The 19735-nt window shown below is 43.4% G+C and overlaps 1 pseudogene across 1 annotated transcript in view; it reads right to left on the minus strand.

The window, feature by feature from the left end:
* Positions 1-2258: 2258 nt before the first annotated feature.
* LOC310867018 (phospholipid-transporting ATPase IH-like) overlaps positions 2259-19735 on the minus strand; it is a 64920-nt pseudogene continuing 47443 nt past the window's right edge. The window contains exons 18-29 of the transcript XR_014571065.1: positions 19151-19325; positions 17052-17154; positions 16754-16899; positions 15167-15226; positions 14901-15028; positions 13992-14127; positions 13258-13281; positions 10444-10509; positions 9962-10065; positions 7252-7417; positions 5122-5289; positions 2259-3933 (exon numbers count right to left, since the gene is read on the minus strand). The product of XR_014571065.1 is annotated as a phospholipid-transporting ATPase IH-like (transcript). The remainder of the gene's footprint in view (positions 3934-5121; positions 5290-7251; positions 7418-9961; positions 10066-10443; positions 10510-13257; positions 13282-13991; positions 14128-14900; positions 15029-15166; positions 15227-16753; positions 16900-17051; positions 17155-19150; positions 19326-19735) is intronic.

The raw sequence follows: 19735 nt of genomic DNA on the forward strand, positions 1-19735 counted from the left end.
TGTGCTGATGGGACTTCTATAAAAAAGCAGTTTGACATTCTGATCAGCAGTATAGAAGGCTGGTGCAATAAACCTTTTTTTTTGTCTGACACCTATAGAGTTCATTCCTAAGTCAAGTTATTTTGGTCACACTTTTTCTCGCCCCACTACAATCGTCTTTAGAAAAATAAGTGTGAGAAACCAGTGTAACATTTATAAACCTCAGTACATACGATATACGATAGACCTTTTATTAGGGGAATAAACTAATCTTGTACTGTAGAACAAAGTGCAGTGTATATAGAGCTATTGGTTATTCTCTATAACATCTTTATGTATCCATGTCCTCATTTTGGTTACAAACTCGAAACACACAGTCTAAATAAATAGAGTTAAAATATAGTCTTCTTCTCCGGGATACAAAACGTAGCAAAAGAAATCTCACCCCCCCAAAAATAATAATAAAAGAAATAAAAAAATAACAAAAAATTAAATAACAATCCGATGGACAGCCATGAGAAAAATGATGATTTCCCCTCATCTAACAAATGAAGTCTGATCAATGACAAAAAATATATACACTCTTCAACAATACTGAACGTCCTAATCACTCCATTATAACAAAATATACCATACAAAGTTATTGTAGTGGGCTTTGACATATTACATACAGTATATATATATATATATATATATATATATATATAATGTATGACATTTAGAATAGCTCTGGACATAATGATGACAACACAGTGAGGTTGCACACTGCCATAATAACAAGCACCAATGGCGCTCTCCAACACCTCTGAGGTCATATAGGTTGTGCCGTCAAATTAAATTAGTATTGTTTTTTAAAACACTAAAGCCCCGTCCGTGCTGCACAACTAAAAAGCACTTTGTTGTGCGCTGGTGTCGTACGTGCACCGTCCGGAACGCCAAGTGCAATGTGAGGTTGTAGTATACATCTGTTGGTGCGCGTAGGGCTTTCACTTCTAGTGATTTTCACTAGTTGACTAGTTGCCTATAGTATACTAGTCGACTAGTCGTTTAACTACCTGTTATGTAGGACTAGTGAATTTACTAGTCGACTAGTTGAATAGTCGACTAGTTGCTTAAAGCCCTACGCGACAGTGGCACGCAACTGACTAGAAATCCAGCATAACACTTTTATGTCTGCGGGCTGGGAGTGAAAACTATAAACACGTCTGAACGTCTGACATCTTCCAAGTGCCCCCCCCCCCCCCCCCCTTCCCTTCTAGCCCCTAACAGAAGGTGGATATGTCATCTATACAAGTTTGCAGTAGGCCATGCAATGCATCTCGTCTCTGGATAAACGTACAAAGACGCTTCCGAATGCGACATTCAATACTTAGTCACTCGGTAATGCAACAAGATGAGACAAACAACAACCAAAAATAAAGGGACTTCAAATGTTTAAAAAAAAAAAGTAAAGCGGTACATCCATGAGCTACAATCTTTAGCTGAAGGATATGATGGATAAATCAGTTAAACATTCTAGAGATTTGATTGTTACACCGCTGATTCAAGTCTCCCTCTCTCTCTTACAACAGGCCCGCCCGATATTAATATTCACCTCCAAAAAGTATAAGATCCATCCATTCAATATCTGTAACTGCTATGAATAATCTTAACAGTGCAGAACAAAAAAAAAAGAAAAAACGGTAGTAGTCAAAAAGAGAATAAAAATAAAATAAAAAACATGACATGATAAGCATGCATTCTATAGGACATAACCATGTGAATAACACAGAGCATGGCAGCAAGCAAGAACTCAAACAAACAAAAATAAGCACACTGCCAACAATGACCAACAGCCCATGAATTAAATACCCTATCGCACCTTGGACTTCCCGACATACACACACACTTCACGTGAACTAGCTCCAGTTTCTGTCCGTTAGAACATTTTCATGTCAAGGACCCCCAAATTGACACCAATTAGCCCGCAGACCCCCATTTGAAAAGACATGCCAGGGAACCCCCATAAGAGAAGATTTGTACTCTAGCAGTGATTCTCAACCCGTTTGATATCAAGGAGTGTACAAAATGGAACCAAATCGACCCCGACTGGTCCATTTGGTTCCAGTTACAGACCCCATAAGGGTCCATTGGTATCATTTAGCTGCAGGGGACCCCCTGGCTGGAACTCCCTCAAGGACCCCTGGGGTTGTCCCCAGGGACTGTCTAAAGAGGACGAGACGCGAAGACCGCACGGGCGACGCCATGTTGCTCCATGGAAGGAAAGAAAAATGCGCAGTTGAGACCAAGGAAGCTGAACGCGGAAGAGTTGGGCTGCATATAGCCCATTGCGCATGTTTCTTTCCTTCCATGGAGCACCATGGTGTCGTCCCGTACGGTCTTCGCGTCTCGTCCTCTTTAGACAGTCCTTGGGTGTCCCCAGGACGCCACTTTGGGGAACCATTGCCTAAACACTGCTGTCGTTACCATGCATAGCCACATGGCGGCGAGAGTGGATACAATATGCTCATTGTTCGGGGGTTGGGGGAGAGAGAGAGGAGGCATGGTGATATGCTTGATGATGAATGATGTGGAAGGGCTGAGGGAACAGCACAGAGAAGAATAGGTCAGTGTGCAACGGGGAGATCCTACAACGCTTTCCCTGGGCTGATAAGGATGGAAACAGAAAGGGGATAGAATGGAGATGGGCTAAAAGAAAAGGAGGAAAAAAAAGAAGAAAGAACACGAATAGTAAAACGTATACACCCTCAGAACAGCTTTTACGTAATTAACCTTAGCCCCACTGGAAATATAAACCCGGTGAGAAATAAATAAATCAACTTGATGAATTAAGGCAGGGTGGCTAGAATACTGTACATCCCTCGTGTGACCTCCCCCCCCCTTCTCGTCAGCTGATGGGTGTGTAAGGCTTAAAAATACACCACTAGCGCTAGCTCCACTTTTCCACTTTTGGCTCCTAGCCTGCTTGCTGTGTGGTAACTGTAAGGCAAAGGTGTCTCATGACGGCACAGACATATGGAACATTATACACGCATGCACGCACGCCTAAAGGGTCTGCCGCGAAGGCTGCAATTACTTGGCCAGACCACATACATAACATAACGTACATTTTGCAGAGAAGCAAAACAAGTAGTCGACAAGAGAAACAGGCATAAAACAGAGGTAAACCTATACAAAAAAGGCCCAAATGTTGACATTTTTGATGTAGGACAGACCTATAGTGCATGAAACGACACATTCAATATATGGTTCCCCATGTGTTCAGTGACATAGTCTTAAACAGCAGACGTATTCAAGTAATTTCAACATGGACAGCTGAGCTATAGAAACTTGAACGAGAATGATATGGGGATATGACGGGACGGAAATGGAAACGGAGACGAGACCAGGACAAGACGTCGGGGCAATGATATCTAAAGGGACGACCGGTCAGGACTGGAGAGGCCCAAAAAAATGCACATAGTGAACTCGGTGTAGAGGTTCCATGCTTCTGCTCTGTGTGTGTGTGTGTGTGTGTGTGTGTGTGTGTGTGTGTGTGTGTGTGTGTGTGCGCGTGTGTGCATGTCAGTTTGTTTGGCTGTATTTTGTACAGTGTTGGTTACACCTCTTGGGAAATCTGTAGACACAATTCACATACAGTACGTGTAGTTTCAGAGTGACTGTGTGTGTGTGTGTGTGTGTGTGTGTGTCTGTGTGTGTGTGCGTGTGTGTTCACACGGAGGTCTCTGGCCCTGGAGCATAGTAGGCGAACCCGGCCCCCGATAGACGGAGCGTGTAGGGGCTGAGAGTGCACAGGTCCGCCGCCCCTGCCCCGTCGGCCCAGTGGGCCAGTAGCAGTTTCTGGGGAAGGGGCTCAGACGTGCGGAGCGAGAGGGCTTCTGGGACCCCGAGGTGGAGGTGGGAGGACAGTGGAGTCAACTCTGCCGTGCCACCCTGCGCCAGCTTCTCATAGTCCTAGAGGGGAGAGACAGACCCCCGAGACAAAAACAAAGCCAGTGAGTGAGGGGACAACAGGGCACACCCTGACTTGCTGCACAATGTTTGGGTACAGTAATGCGGCGCGACAAGGGTATATTCATAAGATCGGACAAGCATGCAATCTGCAGATGGTTTGTTAAAAAAAATAATGAGACTATTTCAAAGACACGGCAACCATTTTGTCCTAGGCAGCAAAAGGTTTCATCAATGAAATGGAAAACGTACGAATGAATACCCGAAAGAATTTGTCGCGGGTTAGGTCATGTCTAGTACATCTGGTCCCAGGTACAGTAGTTGTCTGGTCTATAACCAAATCCTCTGAAAATACCCCCTTGCATTCAGCTATGGAAACGAGATCCATGCATGCTGTTCCATCTCTCAGCACCAGATGTCATCCGTGATACTAGGTCAACAATGAGAATTTGGAGAACCTGGGGAAGGCCAATGGTTTAGGATCAATGGGTACAAGTACTTCTTTTAAGTCAAAGTGTTACAGAATTTAAGTTTTCTTTAAACGTGTGTTTCTGTGACATCTGTCTCAGAGTGGGCAGTCTTAGTGATCTGGGACAGCCCAGCAGTGTCTATAAAAAGCGCACACACACAAGACTCCAATTCACCAAGTGCTGGCTCAGAAATGTCAACTAGGTCATGCTGTAGGACCCAAAGTGCAGAAAAGCTCTATCCTTTTTTTTCCCCCAATGTTTTTGTAAAGCTGTGGGCAAGGATCCAAAAAGACATTTCGAGGATTTTCTCTGGATCATGCTAATTCTCATCTCACATGCAGCAAGAAGCACAGCATGGGTATACAGAAGAACCAGCAGTGCAGTATTAAACGGAGATAGTTTTTTTTTTTTAATCCTTGAAGCCAGTTTTGAGCGAGGGGAAAAGCTCCGGAGCACAGCAAAACACCCAGACGAAAGTGAGCCAAAAAATAAGCCCCCCCAAGCCCCCTCAAAACACCCCCCGACTCATATATAGCACACCACGACTGCCCCATGCAGAGCCGAAGCGGCACGCAGAACAACAGCGGCATTAATACCCCCTCCCCTTCCATTAGAAACGGTTCCGTCCGTGTGCCGTTACCACGGTGACCCTATAGCCCACCTGGGGGGGGGGGAGGGCGGGGGGGAGGGCGGGGGGGAGGGGGGTGTTCTAGGGCTTTGCTTTGCAGGGTGTCGTCGTGGAGTTATAGGTCCTAGGGGACTTTTGTCCACTGTCCCCCTCGCGGGTCCGAGTAGGGCGCAGCGGGTCCCTCTCGCTGTCTCCCCCTCCGGCATCGGCGAGGCCAGGGGGGGCCACACAAACCTCCAGGGCCCCCGGTGTCCTTACCTTCTGTGGGGATGATTGTGATGATACAGGTGAGGAGGAGGTAACAATGGACCCCTCGGTCGAGGGATGAAACAATGGCATTGAATGTGTGTCTTCTTAACCCATTTTAAGACCTTTAAAATTCATTCTTTCATTTTGACCGGAGATCAGATTCGAAAAAATGTCTTCTGCATCCTGACAGTTTTCTGAAAAAGCTATGTTTCTATGTCAGTGGTTCTTCGATTTTTCAAAAATAGCAGACCTACAAGCTCGAGCTTGTAGATCTGCTATTTTTCGATAGCTAAAGCATAACATAATGCTAACACCAAAAGGGGTTCCCGCCCAAAATCCATCTCAAGATAACCGTCTTTCAAGGGCAAATCAAATAATTCCCCCATAATAAATCTCTTCATTTCCCCCACTCCTTTTAGAACTAATGACTCGAATGGTCAAGCGATGCATTTACATTTTGTACTTTTCAAACAAAGCTATAACTTACAGTTATACAGTACTAACTGTGTGGCCTGTTTCACAGATGGAGAAGAAGCCCCTGTGCATGTTTGATCATGCCTGTAAAAACCAGCCAATTAATGCAATCATAGGACAATTCTCATCCTACATAAATCAAGAATCACGTCCAAGCACGACCGACACATTAATGACGAACATGCACATGTACACTAGCAATATGCTAAATATGCTAATATGGCCCGAAATATGTTAGTGTGTGGGGAATAGGACAGAGTTCAGTGCGGTGAGTTAGTAGTAGTAGTAGTTTGACGTTATCGGAGCTGTCGGTGCGTGTGCGTGAGACAGTGATGAGTGATCAACATTATCAACATGCCACCATGCATACAGAGAAAAGGTGCTGAAAATAGAGAAGAGTCACCTCCTCCTCCTCCAACTCCTCCTCTCTCCCGTCTCTGTGGGGCCAATCAGAAACTCATTCTGCTGGAGGACTGAGAAAGCATGAAGATGGTGGACGGCTCCACGGTAAGGCACGGGCGTTTGGACTGCCCGTTAGTGAACCGAACACAGATGGCGGGAGTTGCAGGGGGAAGAGGAGGGGGTGAAAGACAAAAGAAAACGAAGAGAGGAACGCAGACAGGAGCGGTGTGTACAGGGAAGGGGAAAGGGGATAAGGGGCGGTGGAAGGAGGTGAAGGAAGTGGGCAGGTGTTTTTTTTTATTTTGGTGGTCCATTACGGTGCAGAGAAAGGGGAGGAGAGAGAGAGAGAGAGAGAGAGAGAGAGAGGGGGGTGGAAAAAGGGAGGTAGAAATCTGTCAGACTCGTCACCTTTTCACTCGAGGTGCAACTTGCTTCACACGAAGCAGGTGTAGCTAATTAAGCAAGAGGAAACCACATGTCACACACTAGTAGACACTACAACGTCACACTGTTCAGCTCGTAGCTATCGAGGAGGCTATCGGTGTTCCTCGCTGTGTTATATGTTATATTATTGAGCAAACCCTGGCCCAAAATGTCAAACTGTAAAAGAAGATAAGAGGGACAGGGAAAGATAGAGCGACAGTAGCAAAGAAAAAGTGTCAGTAGGACAATTACAACTTAAGAGCTCTTAAATACACACACAAAGTGATGTGATTCACTAGTTAGCATAAGCATCTTTTAGTAGGCAGTATTGGGTTAATGGCTAAGCAAAAAAAAAGCACGTGGTTCTGGTTCCACCAATGCACTGCACTCTGTCGCTCGAATTAATTAGTCTCATGTCGCGCAGCTGCGTCTAGATTCTCCCGGCGGATCCTGCCGGGAGCTGCCTATGCCATAGAAAGCATAGGTGGACCCCAGGCTACCATTTTAAAAGATTTTAAAATAGTTCAAATAGCTGCCCTACAAGCTCATAACGTGTCGATGTAGATTAGTTTTTTCTTTTTTTTTTTTTTTAATAGTAATAAATGGCAAATAAGTTTAGGGATAAAAGATAGTGCCCATATAAAGTGTTGAATTAGGAGACTTTAAGGACGCTACCTGTGCACGCTCGGTGGCTGTGGGGCAGACGGCCCTGCAGAGCACCTTCTTGATGACGTCGGGCAGCAGGCTGATGATGATGAGGAGGATGATGCTGAGCCACGCCGGGCCGCTGGACAGCATCTGCATGAACACGTAGTACATCCTCTGGTAGTTCAGGAAGGGCCTGTAGGGCGGCGACACAACACAGGGGGACAGAGGGGGGGTCTCAACACCAGTGTTGATTTCGTCGACTAAAACTATGACGAAAAATGTTCGTCGTTTACCTTTTTCCACTGACAAACTAAATATATTGACTATTTCGTCAACAAATAAAAACTAGACTAAAATGTTAGGAAGCGACTAGTAGAGATCCAGTATAAGTACTTTTACACTTGGTTGCATGCTGAAAATAGCCGATCACAACGCGTCATACAGTGCACAAACAATCAACAGAAAATAATAATAAAATGCAGTCACTCTCAAATTTAAAACACCAGTGTGGTGTTCTAGAAGGCAATGAAGGCCTTACCTTGAGCATAAACTGTGCTTCCCATTTGATGCTACAGTGGATCTGCAGTATAGTATCAAGGTTATCTACTTTCACACCCAACACAAAGATGTATAGATATATTTAGATATTGCTGCACAGTGCACAGTGCACACCACCAACCATGTTGTCATTAAAGGAGAATTCCATGCTAGAATGCTTTCTTATCTTTCTTACCTTTCTTTGTAGTTGTTACGTCCCCACCAAAGAGGTCCAGGTGTTTTTTTGTGCAAAAACTCCTTATTTTCCCTACCATAAGCCCTCAATGAAATGCATTGCATTGAATTGGAATTGAATGGGGCTATGGGGTGTTATGCTAGTTCGCTTATTTCCATCGAAAGAAGTAGTAAAGTGTGCCACTTGGGATATTATTTACATTATGAAGAGAGGATATATACAAAGAAATTATAATTTTGAGCGATGGAAATAAGCGAATTAGCACAACACCCCATAGCCCCATTCAATTCCCATTCAATTCAATGCAATTCATTTAGGGCTTATGGTAGGGGAAATAGCCAATAAGGAGCTTTTGCACAAAATAACACCTGGACCTCTTTGGTGGGGACGTAACAACTACAAAGAAAGGTAAGAAAGCCTTTTAGTATGGAATTCTCCTTTAAGTACAGTATAATAGGTCCCATGGTATACACTTGTAATTAATTCCTTGTCTACTGGTCCTGTCAAGTGTACAGGGACTGAGTCGGATATACAGTACAGTACAGTTAACAGTATGGGGTCAGTTTATAATAAGGCTTCAATATTGTCTGCCAGCCTTATAGGTTGAGGAGCATGTCACTTGCTCACTTGCCATAGCAATACGGTCAAATTAACTTCATTGGTCGGGAAAGGCGTCCCATATAAAAGACATTCACTGCACAAGCAACGCACATATACACATGTGCAGTTGTGCACACTCTCCCTCTCTCTCTGTCTTGCCGTCATTTTCTCATCTATCATCTCTTTCCTCTCCATCTCTCTTTCTTTTTTCGTACCATGTTTCCAGAAGTGATTAGAGCGAGAATTTGGGAACACTTCTTCTTGACTATTTTTTAAGTACTGCAGATAGCATGTCGCTTTAGACAGACGCTAGGTTTGACATTTACCTGCTATCCTAGTTACTTTGTAGTATTAACTGACTTATTTACACTCTATGCTTTTACCCCCGTCATTTATTGACAAAGGTTCCTGCCACTTACTCCAATCTTCTCTCCTCAATTTGATTTCCCAAATCAATCCACGCATTTTAAAGTACATTGACCGCATCCGTATTCTGGGGGAAACCACAGAAAATAGCTAATCCACAATTCAATTGGCTATTTTCTGCTAAGTTATTTTAAAGTGTAGCGAAAACACTAGTACAGAGTCCTGAGGAACTCCCACTCAAAACAACATATGGGGTTTTAAGTGTTTACAATGAAACGTAACTTTAACAAATATTACAAGACAATGTGTTGGATTATGTATGTCTAGCCAGTTTCAAGTCTTCATGTTGATTTTCATACCCATACCATAATGAACTGAATACACGTCTTCCTCGAAAATCAAACATACCACAGTATGCTTTAGAGTTTAGACGGCAGTAATATGGTTGTCAATAATGTTATTTCTATATGTCTGTTGTTCAAACTGTGACGTTGTACTGTAGCACGGCCTGGTTAAACAGCCTATCTATAAGAACAAACTCTATAGCCAAATTAAGATCTGCGCTGAAATTGTTGGTAGGCCTGTTGAGGTCGTCTTACATTCATTTAAAGAAGCCCAGACCACTGGCGAAGAGTATCTCCTCTGACCCCTTACATGTTTTAAATGATGAATATCAACGGTTGCCCTCCATGTGGCGGTTTAGAGTCCCTAAATATAAAAAGAACAGGCTAAAGAACTCTTTTGTACACCAGTCTGTTCTGCTTTTAAACCAAAATCAGATATGTTCTACTGTTCTTGTTCCTGTCTGCTTCTGTGATTTGTGTCCTGTAATGTATCTTTTGTAATGTATTGTGTCTGTCTTGTCTGTATCTTGAACGGTGACGTCATGGACGCAAAACAAATGTCAGTGCAAGCGGACAATAAAGTTGTATCGTATATCGTAAGTATACTGTGAATCAAAGGGCTAAACGTATCAAATAATTATCACAAGAACCAGGCCACAGATAAGACAAGACACCACTAAAGAGGACAATATACCAAATGATTCCTCCCCAGAGCAGCGAGAATATGACGTAGAAAAGTAGGGACCCCCAGATGACAAAGTGATTGATCCAGGTCCAGTGGTGTGTGTCCAAGGCAAGCTGCAACACAGAATGGCACACATGAGGGTAGTAAACACAGGTTGAGTCAATGAAGTCAATGACAGTCAGGGCCTAAGGGGGGGGGGGGGGTTACTGCTAACTGAGCGGCTATAGTGAATCAGTCAATCAATGATGTCCCACACAGACACCGTCACGGACACACGCACACACACACACACACACCAACACGTGCCTGCATACAGAGCACTCACATACGGTACCAATACTTGCTTTCAAACGCATGGGGATTACATAATGCGTCATCTCTTCCGAACAGAGTCACACTCACATAATGCACTGTACGCACAGTACACACAGATGAGATGCACACGTCACACATGCACTGATAATAACACACAAATAAAACCCATAATGCACCTTGAGGGTGACGGTGAACACCAGCACAGTGAAGACCAGAGTCCCGAAGGTCCAGTTCCCAAACATCTGCATGGGGGGGAAGGGGGGGGGGGAAGAGAGACGGAGAACTGGTCGTTACACACGAGGTCATGACGGAGCCCGCCGTCACTTCTGTGACCATATGGCTGCCGACTATAGCTCACTGCTTTAATATCTACGAAGGGAGGATGGTGTGCAGACAGCCAGGCAGCATCGCATCATCCCTTACTAATCCACCCGGAGAACAACCATTCTTTATGTGGCAACCCAATCATAACCAAATAGGTTTTCCACTATCCTATAATATAGACCCGGTTTTTCCATCCATATCTTCCTTGCCGCTGAAATGCAGAGATTGGTTTTTTTTTTTTTCGTTTTTTTTACCCCACCCACAATGTTCTCAAAGCAGACATCAGGAATGAACAGATGGAATGGGAATAAGGGGGAGGGGGGAAGGGGGGAGGGGGTGATGGGGCTAGAGAGAGAAACTAGGGGATTGATGTGAACAACCGCGCTGGTTGCCGGTGCCATGCTGCCGTCTCGACTTGAATTCCTCCTTAACCCGTTCTGACCTGAGATCAGATTCTAGAAAATGTCTTCTACATCCTGACAGTTTTCCATTCTGACCTGAGATCAGATTCTAAAAAAATAATTCTTCTATGTCAGTCGCTCTTCGATTTTTCAAAAATAGCAGACCTACAAGCTCGTAGCGCGCCACTCGGTGGCGCGCTATGAGCTTGTAGATCTGCTATTTTTCAATAGCTAAAGCATAGCATGATGCTAACAGCAAAAGGGGTTCCCGCGCAGAATGGGTTAAGCTTCTTTTTTCGTGAGAGAAAATCAACATGATGGGGCATCAACTATAGGGCCGGGCAATATATCAATATTGTGATATGAGACATAAGATATGGTCTGACATTGTGGGAAATATATTATTGTGACGAGGCGCGTTATAAGTGTTGCCTTGCTATAATAAAGATCGCACCTGTGTTATCATTACATCGTCCTACATTGCATTCCGTGCTCAGCCAATCAAATCGTCACAAATGTCATTCCGGCCAACCACGTTTGGCTGGGCACAGGAGGGAGGGGCTAGCCCCCTCAATAATAATAATAATAATAATAGCTCAGATTTATTTATCGCTTTCCTAAGTACCCAAAGTTGCTTTACAATATAAAGAAAATACGATTTACTATCTACCAACTATCTCTATACCATTCTAGCTGTTCTATTGTTTGTCTTTACCCTCTTAGCAGTATAAGAATTGATGATTATATATAGCCATAATCTTTTTCTTTTGTGTGTGAAAGCATTAATAGTTATCACCACAGTATCTTCACAATATCGATATTGAGGTATAATTTGGTAAACAAATATCATGATATTTAGTGATGTCCGGGTTGCGCGGGGCCCGGGGTAATGTTCCTGCACACCACTGTAGAGACTTAACCCATTCTGACCTGAGATCAGATTCATACGAGGTTTCCGCCGGACACACACTGGTCTGATGAACCCATTCTGACCTGAGATCAGATTCTAGAAATGTCAGTCGCTCTTCGATTTTTCAAAAATAGCAGACCTACAAGCTCTTATCGCGCCACTCGGTGGCGCGATATGAGCTTGTAGATCTGCTATTTTTAAATAGCTAAAGCATAACATGATGCTGACACCAAAATGGGTGCCCGGTCAGAATGGGTTAAAAGGCCAATACATACTCCTTCCGATGTCAGAAAATGTTCCGGTCCAGAACTATCGTTCAGAGAGTCAGAGGACATCGGGAGGTGCACGGGTTAATCCGCAGGGAAAGGTTCTGGGACCGCCCATCCCAAGTTCAGACCGACGACAATTTTAAATGTATATCAGCGCCCTTTTCCGAAGAAATGTTCGGACGTCGGAAAGGAGCGTATATTGCGCTTAAGTGTCTCTCTGGGGACTGCAATACAGGAGGGCATTGGCAATTACGTAATTACGCTTAACGACACATTGGGAGAAAAAAAAGAGAAGAAAATCATGATATTTGATTTAGTCCATATATTGCCCAGCCCTACGCAGACCACCACAGATCTAGAACTGTCCATGAACATGAGCGCATACAGTACAGCACATACAGTCTGTGGCGATGGGGAAAGGCTCAGCCACCCATGAATACTGTAGCAATGACATCAGAAACCGACCCAATGCAAGATTTGATTACACACGCGCGCGCACACACACACACACACACACACACACACACACACACACACACACACACACACACACACACACACACACACACACACACACACACACACACACACACACACACACACACACACACACACACACACACACACACACACACACACACACACACACACACACACACACACACACACACAGCACACATAGATGCAGAATCTGAATCTACAATGTTATACTCTACACACTACTACTACCACAAAGGAAATATAAGAAGATGTGTAGAGGGGGGGGGGGGGGAGCATCTAAGGTATCTACTATGTTAGTGGTTGTACGTACGGTTAGGTACTGTGCAGGGGCTTTGGAAAAGGGCTTGGGGGGGAATAATGGAGCACCATAGAACTGCTATAATACTACACATTCAAATGAGGAGTGCCAACGCGGACGCTTTGAAGTGAGAGCATGGATGGAAGTGGATGGAGGTGGACGGTGAGAACTGAAAAGCTTTTAAAAAACGGTACGACAGGAACTCAGGGGGAGCGCGTTGGAGGACAGAGAGAGAGAGGGAGGGGAGCGAGAGAGCTGCTGGGGGGCAGAGAGACAGAGAGGCTTACCATCTGTGTGTTGGTGGTCATTAGCTGAGAAACAAGGAGAGAAGCAAAATAAAGAAAGGGTAAGCGAAGGAAGAAGAAGGAGAAAAAGAAGAGGAGGAAGAGGAGGAAGAAAAAGAAGAGGAAGAGTGAGAGGAAGAGGAGGAAGAAGAAGAAGAAAAAGAAGAAGAAAGGGAGAAGAGAATCAGGACAAAGGGTGAAATAAATTTCAGGATGTTTCAACTTAAAAAACAACACACAACAAACAAACAAATAAACAAACTAAAGAAATAAAACTAAAAAAAAAGACCAAAAGCCAATCAAAACAGTTGGCATGGTAACAAATTAACAATACAGAGAAAAATGCTATTGCGTTGTCGATATGAATGGAAGTCCAATGCTGTCGACCTATACAGACAGAGGAGGCTCAAAACCTCCCCATATTTACAGGACTGTAATTACTTGACGAGACTTTGACCACAAGAGTGGACTTGCACTTCATTCCACCCTCATGAGAGAATCCAATGGAGATGGATGAGTGTTCTTAAAGACAGCACTTTGTCAGTGTCCATTATCCTCTTTTATCTCACCTAATGGATATACCTCAAATACCCCACGTGTACCAAACCACATGATAACGGCTCTAATTCCAAAATGGCCGACGCAGACGCTGACAAAACTTTGTTACCAAGGAGACACGAGGGGGTGGTGGGTGGGTGGGTGGGTGGGCGGGCGGGGATACGGGGCCCCAGGCTCACCTGGCCATTGCTGGTGAAGGTGGTGTTGTCGAACAGGAAGTAGGCACCGAAGAAGAAGATAACGGCGCCGAAGACGCCCAGGCACGTCCAATACAGGAAGACAGGCCAGCGCAGTAGGGAGTTCTTCGCTACGTCCCTGAGAAGAGTCCAGGGGGGGGGGGAGTATAGAGTGCAGGGGTCAGTCAAGGAATGTTTTATTCTTTATTATTAGTCTTTTTTGTGAGTATACTCTTGATAATCAGTTCCACACAGACACTCTTATCTAGTACCGTTATCTATCTTTATCTTTTTTAAATATATGTTTTTTATCCCATGATTTTGTAACCCATTTTTCACCCCTGTGTCAATCATCTAATCATTCTAATGTGATCCTGGGCTCTACACACCCTCCACCAACCTAGTCCCCATATATGGGGGACAAGGGGAGAGCAGCGGACTTGAACTCATGCTTCCTTCATGCCTGAGTGTCAAAGTTGCTCCTTTACACCTGACAGGGTGTGACAGTTTCCCCTCCATCAGGCGCCCCAGCTGGCCAGGGGGAGGCAGTTTAGTGACCAGGATTACTATCTATCTTTATCTTAAAGGGCCACTTCACCCCTTTTGCAACCAGATCTTATTGTAATGATGTTTGGAATACAAGAAACACTTTCCCGGGGTTTTTATGTGGGTAATTGGTGTTTTTAGATATTTTCAAACTGTCTGTGATGTCATGGACACTGGTCTCACTGCTTGTGTTGCATGGAGATGCAACGCGTTGTGATCTTTGTACATCGGCAATTTGCATAGCGTGACACACAACTACCGCTAAGTATAGAGTATAGACCAGGCTTTATTTCTTGTTGCATCGATCTGGGTTCCGTTCTCAGCAGTCGCTTTGTAACGTTTGGACACACTTTCCTCTGAGCTCACTTGTACAAAGAGGGATCCCTCATGAGCGTCTCCGCGTTGACGTGCTGTTCGAACAGACTGTAGAAGAGGATGGGAAGCGACGTGAAGCTGATGTTGTACAGCGTCAAGTACGCAGTGTCGTACAGAGGCTTTGACGAGGGATAAAAAATAAGCACAGCAGAGGTGAACGACTGAGAACTCTGGAATAATACAAACTCATTAATGAGTGTTAAAACACAGCATTTCAAAAGATAATGTAAGTATGAACCTTCAGTATAGTTGCCTACCTGCTGCGAGAACCCACAGAAGAACTGATACAGGAACTGAGGGAATATGAAGCACACGTTCTGGAGAGATGGCGAAAGAGGACAGAGAAACCATTTAGACCCGAGGACGGTTCTACAAATGCCTTCCTTCTCTGAAAATCTCACGTTTCTATGTCAGTCGTTTGATATTTTCATGTCAAGGACCCCCAAATATTATCTGTAATTGGCCGCCGACCCCCCCCATCTGAAAATATGTTGTTCCAGGGACCCCCCCCCCAGAAGCAAAGCTTTGAGTTAAAAACATTCGCTCTGAAAGAATATATATTCAAAGGTTTGCACCACATTTCCACGATTTTTCTAAAATAACAGACCTACAAGCACGAGCTTGTAAAAAAACGTCTAAAAAAAAAACGTCTCATGGATGAATTTCGGTTCATTTACACACACGCCACGCAGGGCTGCCCTAAAGGTAGATTCTAGATCTACCAGTAGATCACATGACATGCCCCTAAAGAATACAGAATTTAATTAATACAAAAATAAACTATTGTTGGCATCTGCCACTTGAATTAAGGTGACTTGATTGGTTGACATCAAAAGGGGCCTGTCAGCTCAAACCCACAGTGCAATATTTTGTTTTCAAGAGTGCTGCTGTGCACAAACGCGTCTGTAGCATTACAAATTTAATAAAATAAAAAAAACCCTACCTATTCCATTACTCCCCCTCTATTTCCCATTCCAAGTGCCTTTGTCTTTTATGTAACGCCAGCGCTGCTATTCCAAAGCCCTCAGGTACATATTTAAACTATTTTCAGCAATGGTATAATACATTTTTCAAGGTTGGACTTTATTGTTACATCTTGTGTGCAGGTACATAAGAGTAAAACCTGTTTTTGTTTGGCTTCCTTACAGACAATGCAGCGGCATAGATAGCATAATATTCAAAACAACAACAAAAAACACAGCAGGCACAGCAAACTAGGGCTTTCACTTCTAGTGATTTTTACTATATTGACTAGTTGCCTAGTTTACTAGTCGACCCATTGTGTAAAATTATGACATAATTTACATATTATTACATATTATTTTTAAATAATATTTGTACATTTAAAAACTGTACATTGATGACTATAATATAGCATTCTAGCTGATCTTGAGGCCTACAAAAACCGGGGCCCCCCCTCTTTTTTCAACTAGTCAACTAGTCAACTTGTACCAGTAATTTACTAGTCGACTAGTTGAATAGTCGATTAGTTGCTGAAAGCCCTACAGCACCGGTGGGTAGATCCTGTTGAGCTGGTCATTTTGAAAGTAAAACTACCTGTGGACACCCCTGATGTACAGGATATGTACTGTACACAAGGGTGACAAAACATCAACAAAAAACATAAAATAAAATGTAATCAATCAATTTGGATACTGCCCACAAGGATCATCAGAGCGAGTGAGTGAGTGAGTGAGTGAGTGAGTGAGTGTGTGAGTGTGTGTGTGTGCGCATGCTCGCTCATGTGTGTGTGTGTGTGTGTGTGTGTGTGTGTGTGTCGTGCGTGCATGCGCGCGTGTGTGTGTGTATGTGCGTGCGTGTGTGTGTGTGATTTCCACAAGCACCTTATAGAAGAAGTATTGCACGAGCTCAGCAATTCGAATGTAGTAGTAATGGCCGTGAACGAGCAGCATCTTCTTCAGGTGTTTGAACTTTGGGATGGCATAGTCGCTGTTCCTCGCTGCCTGGCGACCCTCTTTACCCATGATGCCTGGAGAGGAGTGGAAATTAAATTACCCAAGGGTTGTTCACATAATCTGATCAGCAGTGACTGACTGTGTATATGGCTCGGATCAAATGTAAGTACAGAGGTGAGCGTTTCCTCTCTCCTCGGCTCCAAATAGGATTGTGGGATGAGCTCACCTATGCCCACGTGCGCTTCTAGGATCATGCTGACATCATTGGCACCGTCGCCGATGGCCAGGGTGATGGGATGTTCTTTTGAAGCTTTGATTAGCTTCACAATCTAAATGTAGAAACCAAATATATATACATGCAGTAAACAGTATGAACTTGTGAACAATACAAATACAAAACCACTTCATTACGCTCTGGGGGCAATTTGATTTATAGACATTCATAAAAAAAAGAGTAGTGATGCACCGAATATTCGGCTGCAGAAAATATTCGGCAGAAAATGGCTAAAAATGCATTTTCACCCTATTCGGTTTCTGCCCCGAATAGACAGAAAATATATCACCGAATAGTGTATGCAATTAATGCATTCAAAAGAGCTGAATAAATGTTTTATGGACCCATAATCATACTATAATTCTAACAATGTCTGTCTGTCTGTCTGTCAGAAACACCGCATTATCTCCTCATTGCCTGCACCAATCACTCCCTTTTCACACAGGCATTGACCATATGAATATGGAGGTCTTAACGAAGCCCTTTTTTCGATTTCACACATTAATTATTAATAATGAATTTATTAGTGAATTAAAAACGCACCGGGCGCAGTACCCCCTACGGCCACAAGGGGTAAGGGCTAGTAGTGATAATTATTTAAGTTAAGTTTTGCCATAAGCATTTATTTTGCCATAAATCAGTTAGCTTTAAGGTGCGGCCATGACAGCAATGGTAGGAAAGAATATATATAATATTAATCATATTCGGATATTCGGTATTTGGCCAACTGTTTCCTATATTCGGTTTCGGCCAAGAATTTCCCTTTTGGTGCATCCCTAAAAGAAACACAATTGTAAAGTTATGGTTGGGACCTATGGGAAGTATAATCACATGTACTTAGGCATGTAACGATATATCGTATATCGCGATATATCGATATTATATCCCGACGATATGTATCGATTTATTAAAAATAAAAATCAATTTTCAAAAAAAAGGCAATTATCTTTGCAATGTAGTTCAATAAAAATTGTGCAAAAGCTTTGGGGGGGGAAGATAAATCATTAAAAAAAATAAAAAATTGGTCATTTGTCTGGAAAATCATTGTGTTGAAAATATCGTGAAAAATCGTATCGTGAACCTCATATCGTGATACGTATCGTATCGTGAGTTGAGTGTATCGTTACATGCCTACATGTACTACATGTGATTATACTTCCCAAAGGTCCCAGGACTTTATTTCACAATCACACTCTATACGTGACACAGACGGCTGACTCAACATTTTAGGTAGGCCTATATCGAAATATTTGCTTACAACATAGTAGCTTTCTCTTGTCAAATACTAAACTTAAACTTGCCGTCTGTGAGTAAAACAGTTTGTCATAGTTAAGTTTGTTTTTAGGTTGCCTCTACTATGACAACATACAATCCCAGAAGGTGTGCTGGCCAATTACAACGCAATTGTCCCTCTGGCCTATGGGATGTATACTATTAACTAGCCAACGACTCAAAAGTGCCTCCAGGTTATGGGGTGAAGATGATCGACTAGTTCCATTCACCAATGCAGCTTAGTTGGAACTTTCCTTCAAAGAATTCAAAGCTACAACCAAAGTCAGGGAATAATTACACAATAAGCAGAAAATGAGAAATCTTTGCCGGTAACTACTCCAGTTTGTGAACGTGTCCTCAAACATAATGTATAGCTACTCTGTCTGTAGGCTACTGTATGTGAAGGAAAGGGGTCGGGAGGGACAGCGTCCTGGATGCCATGGATCCGTTGTTTTCTCAGAATGAAAATAGAAACTTGTTAAAATGGCTCTTCAAAAAATAGTATACACCCCAGTAACAGTCAAACACCAGCACTAGCAGAGTTTATCCAGGAATCTGATTGGCATTTTGTTTCGGAGTAATCAGAAACCCGGGAACCAAACTGATATGTCGAACGGTTGCCAACTGACTCTTGGGTCAACCAACCATCCCCAACACTAAATGACTTCAGCGTCATAAGGAAGAACAACTGATGTAAAAGAAAGAAAACAGTACTGGTTTCATCAGCAGTGTTTTCGTTTAGAATCAGCAAAAAGAAGTGCAGTAGTAGTAGTCGTTACCTGTGCTTTCTGCAGGGGAGCCATGCGGCAGCAGAGCACGGCGCTACAGTTGCGACAGACCTCCAAGAAGATCTCCCTGTAGTTGTAACCCACACGCTCTGGGTTGGATTTCAGCACCGCCGACAGCGTGGCCCCGTCGATGATCAGGCCAAAGTCTACGCAGTCTACCGACAACCTGAAAACACACGGCCGCGACACGAGACAAGGTCAACAAGCAAGCCAAGCTTTAGACAAGTGGTTAAAAGCTAAAGGCAACACAGACGCGTCCTCGGGTCTAAATGGGTTTTAAACAGACAAAGCCACCTCTTTAGCAGTCGGCAGTTTTTGCATATTATGATCGAGTACTGTACGGGTTGGGTGTATCCATAATATGCGCTATACGGTGACGTAGCTCCGTTGCAGTGTTGTTTTCGTCGACTAAAACTAAGACGAAAAATGTTCGTCGACTACCTAAAAATAAAATAAAAACGAATCTATGATGACTAAAACTAAGACTAAATATACTGACAATTTCGTCAACAAATAAAAACTAGACTCAAATGTTAGTAAGGGACCTGTGGACAAGAGATCCAGTTTAATGCTGGG

This window comes from Protomyctophum parallelum (genome assembly GCF_964188405.1).
Source record: "Protomyctophum parallelum genome assembly, chromosome: 11".
Classification (NCBI taxonomy): Eukaryota; Metazoa; Chordata; class Actinopteri; order Myctophiformes; family Myctophidae; genus Protomyctophum; species Protomyctophum parallelum.